The sequence below is a fragment of the Mus pahari genome, chromosome 18 (genome assembly GCF_900095145.1).
Source record: "Mus pahari chromosome 18, PAHARI_EIJ_v1.1, whole genome shotgun sequence".
Lineage (NCBI taxonomy): Eukaryota > Metazoa > Chordata > Mammalia > Rodentia > Muridae > Mus > Mus pahari.
This window is the reverse complement of record NC_034607.1, coordinates 13,351,480-13,355,543: the sequence shown is the minus strand read 5'-3', so window position 1 is coordinate 13,355,543 and position 4,064 is coordinate 13,351,480. Positions and strand designations below refer to the sequence as shown.

The 4,064-nt window shown below is 50.4% G+C and overlaps 1 long non-coding RNA gene across 1 annotated transcript in view; it reads right to left on the bottom strand.

The window, feature by feature from the left end:
• The window catches only part of LOC110335412, a 13,592-nt gene that overhangs the window by 4,105 nt on the left and 5,423 nt on the right, over window positions 1-4,064 (bottom strand). The window contains exon 2 of the long non-coding RNA XR_002381170.1: window positions 169-438. This is a non-coding gene — a long non-coding RNA (uncharacterized LOC110335412). The remainder of the gene's footprint in view (window positions 1-168; window positions 439-4,064) is intronic.

Genomic DNA, 4,064 nt, shown 5'->3' with positions numbered 1-4,064 from the left:
GGAGGAGGAGGAGGAGGAGGAGGAGGAGGAGGAGGACAGAAAATAAAAATAAACACACCCAGGCATCTTCCCCTTTGGGGAGGCCTTTTGTCAGCCCCTGCGTCAGATCTTCAACCTCTCCCTCCAGCCCTTTCCTCCTCTGGAGTCCACATAACTCTCGTGACTCACCTGCTAGGCAAAGAACCTACATTACCCCGACGGGGAGTTACAGGAATGAGCGTGTGGCTGAACTTTGGCCGATGAGACCCAGAAGCAGGTTCTGGGAACGCTTCTGGGGAAAGTTTCCTTAATCTTAAAGACAGACAGGTCTCTAGACAGACAGATGGGTTTCCTGCAGTCCCTGAGCACATCACCTCGGGACAACATCTCTGGCGCTTGCTTCAGCCGCTATCGGTCACCCTTGAGGATAGCGGCAACATCCAAGGAGTGAAGCAGCGCCTCAAAGAGAGAGAGAGAGACAGGACTAAGTTCTGGAAAGTACAGTTCGTCGGAACTTGCCTTTCTGCCACATGAGTAGATTGCCTTTCCGCCACATGAGTAGATGCCTCGGGCCCCTGCTGTCATAACCTTCCTCCATAATGGGCTGTATCCTCAGAATGCAAAGGCCGGAAAGACGTTGTGCCTCGCCAGAGGACAGCAGCTGACAGTCAATAGACCAGCTAAGTTGGGAAAGAAAACACCCCACTTCCCCCAGCTATGTATATATAGAAATTGATTCCATCAATGCTATAACCAACACACGAAATTGGAAAGATGCTGACTCAGACCGTTGTTACTGATCACGTGGGGGGGGGGTTGTCTCTATATTCAAGACCAGATTAAAATAAGAGGACAGATAGCATCTAGAAAGATGGCTCAGCAGTTAAGAGGCCATACAGCTCTTGCAGAGGACCTGGTTCAGCTCCCACCACCATATGGCAACTCAAAGTCATCTATCTATGGCTCCAGTTTAAGAGGGACGCCCTCTTCTGGCCTCCATGGGCATTGTGCACACAGGTTACACATATGCATGCAGATCAACAAACACTCATATACATAAAATAAAAATAAATCTTGGAGAGAGAGAGAGAGTGACTTGAAGACATTGGAAAGCAATTAAAGCAATTAGTTCTCAAAGAGCCTCTACTAATGTTTCCCAAAGGGAAGTTGGTCAACTGTCGTCTACTCCATTATAAACACAAGAAGACTCCAAAACTGGCATACAGCCTACCATACTCTGAGCATCGCTACTCGCTAAAATGCACTAGGATGGTACTGTAACTTTTTACTCTTTAAGACCTTTTCTTCATTTTAGTGTGTGTGTGCGCGCGCGTGTGTGAAGATATATGTGTGTGTAGATATGTGTAGGAGAGCCTTCAGAGGTCAAAGCAGGATGTTGGATCCCCTGGAGCTGGAGTTAGAGGTGGCTGTGAGTTGCCTGATGTGAGTGTTAAACTCTAGTCCTCTGGAAGAACAGCCTGTGCTCTTAATTGCTGGGCTGTATCTCCAGCCCTTGCGTAATTGAGGTGGAGGTGGTGGAGGTGGTGGTGGTGGTGATGGTGGAGGTGGTGGAGGTGGTGGTGGTGGTGGAGGTGGTGGTGGTTGAGCCAGGATCACACTGTATAGCTCTGGTGTGGAACTCACTCTGTAGACCAGGCTAGCCTCTGGTTTATAGGTTTAACGGTGTGTTGATATCCAGGAATCTAGAAAATGGAATTGAAAGGCAGGTCTATTGTAAACACACAGTCTGATGTCCCGAGGGAATCTTTCATCAGTTAATTTGAATATTTACCTTTTTCCCTTTTGTGGTGCTTTGTGTATGCTAAGTGAATATTCAAGTGGATAAAATCCTTTAGTTAAAAAAAAAAAAAGTCTTCCTAAGGAAAAAAACCGAAAAGAGAAGCCGATGTAGCAGCATCTGGCCGATTGCCCCCGAGCGCAGCCGCCCCGCCTCAGGAGCTCTCTTGTTGGGCAATAATAACTTCCTGTGTTCTCTTACTCATTTGAGTTTCTATTACTTGCAGCCAAAGGGCCGTGACATTACTGGGCACTTGGGAAGCCAAGGGTATCTTTGTCAGCACGTGGGTTCCGTGGCCGAGGAGGAAGGAGGTGTGTTTTCCAAACCTGCTGTTTATGTCTCACTGAAGACCCCATGAATGAGCCACCAGAGAGCCGAGGGAGGCCTTAGGAAGGGAGATCAAGTGTGAATAAGGAGACAGATGGAGGTGTCCGGGGACCTGAGGGAAAGGCTCAGAGGCAGAGGCCGTCCTTACTGTTTGTCACCATTCACACCGCCACAAAGTATAGAAACTCTCAGAATCTCGTTCATAGAAAACTGGTTTCTTACGATAGAGAATAATATATCCATAGGGCGGTCACCAACCTCCCCAAAACAGAAGATGCCAGTCAAGTGGGAATTAGATGATGCCACACAACAGCCTTCATCAAGGGCCTATCCCTCCACCTTGAGGGAGGGGTCTCTGGGTTCCTCCCCAGGGTGTTCAAGTAAAGTCTCTCTCACCTCTGGTAGTCCTGCTTCCCCTGGAAGCCAGGGGCCCCACTTCTATGTCTCGGGGCCATGAAGGCCCAGCTTAGAAGTTGGACTGAACTACCTGGGCCCCCTGAAGGAAGAATCAACTGCTAAATATAGAAGAGATGGCACAGAGAAGAAAGGTAAGAAGTCAGGAAAGCCAGGTTCCGGGCAGGGTACCATGCAGCGCCTGAGAGAGGCCAAGGAAGGGACAAGGAAGGAGATAAAAGTGGGAGTAGGGTCAGCAGGACTCCAAAGAGATTGAAGTCCACACAGCACGAGGAAGGACAGTGAGACAGTCCACAAGACTGACTCCCAGTGCAAGGTCTACACAGCCATGGGCACAGAAACCTGAAGTCAATGTTTTTTAAAACGAATGTAAGATATGTACACGTGTATGCTTGTCTGGTTAGAAGCAGATTGGACCCAGTTCCAGTGTCTGACAGGGACACAGTATGTTGCCCACAGTAGGACAGAATAAAGGAAAGGAGGAGCAATGGAGAAAGTTGGGGGGGGGAGAGGAGGAGCTGGCTCTATGAATGGTCTCCAAGGAGGAAAAGGCTGAGGCCAAGCCCTTCCCACACACTGAAGCCTGAGGAGGCCCTACTGGAAATCCTCAGTCCATCTCACTGCAGGTGTCCAGGGCCAGGCACAGGGGAGCTGGCGGGGGCCCAGAAGGACAAGGGCTGGGTTAGCTTCTCTAAGACAGGCCTTCTGGGGAAACTGGGGGCCATTGGGAGGAGAGGACATAGTTAAGTTGAGGAGGGCTTAAAGTCAAGTGTCTGTTCTCATGGGGAAAAGACAGACCCTCTCTGGTTGGTGCTGGCAGTCTAGACAAAGAAGGTAGGCCGAGTGCGCAAGTATCAGGAAACACCCCTAGATCTTTTCCTCCACCTGACTCCAGCCCACACACCCCAACATACATGATGCTCCTGCTCAGGGGGAGCCTTGGCGTTTTGTTTGCCCTGTGGCTAGTTGACTTGTCATGTCTGTTTTCCCATCTGTCAAACAAGGCTGATTAACCGGCACTTAAGAACTGCCCATGAGTAACAGAATGGTCCACAGGAAATGCTGGGAGATAGTGACCACTGGTCAATGTCCATACCTTTCCCAGGGCCCCAGGCTGCTTCCTGAATAACACTCAGCCTCTAAACTTAGACCTCGGTCCCACTGCCTGTCTGCTCTGAGACCTGTGACCTCCTAGGGTCAAGGCGGAGGTGAGCTGAGTCAGAAAAGAACAGTCCAAGAAGGCCTCCCAGAGGAGGTGAGATGCAGGAATAAAGGACTGAGGATCAATCAAGGAAGGCAGAAAGCCAGCTCCCCAGACAGGAGGCCTGATGTCCGCAAAGATGCACTGCAGGGAGCTGGGGTGGGGACGCCTGGCACACCAGCTTGAGCCTGGGCCAGCTCCCGGCACTAGCAAGAGGTATAGAGAGGTCCAAAAGGCAGGGCATGTGCCTGACCCTAGATCCTAGATCCAGCAGGGAGACGAGGGAGGAACATGCAGGAACTTGAACACATGCACGCACACACACACACACACACACACACACAC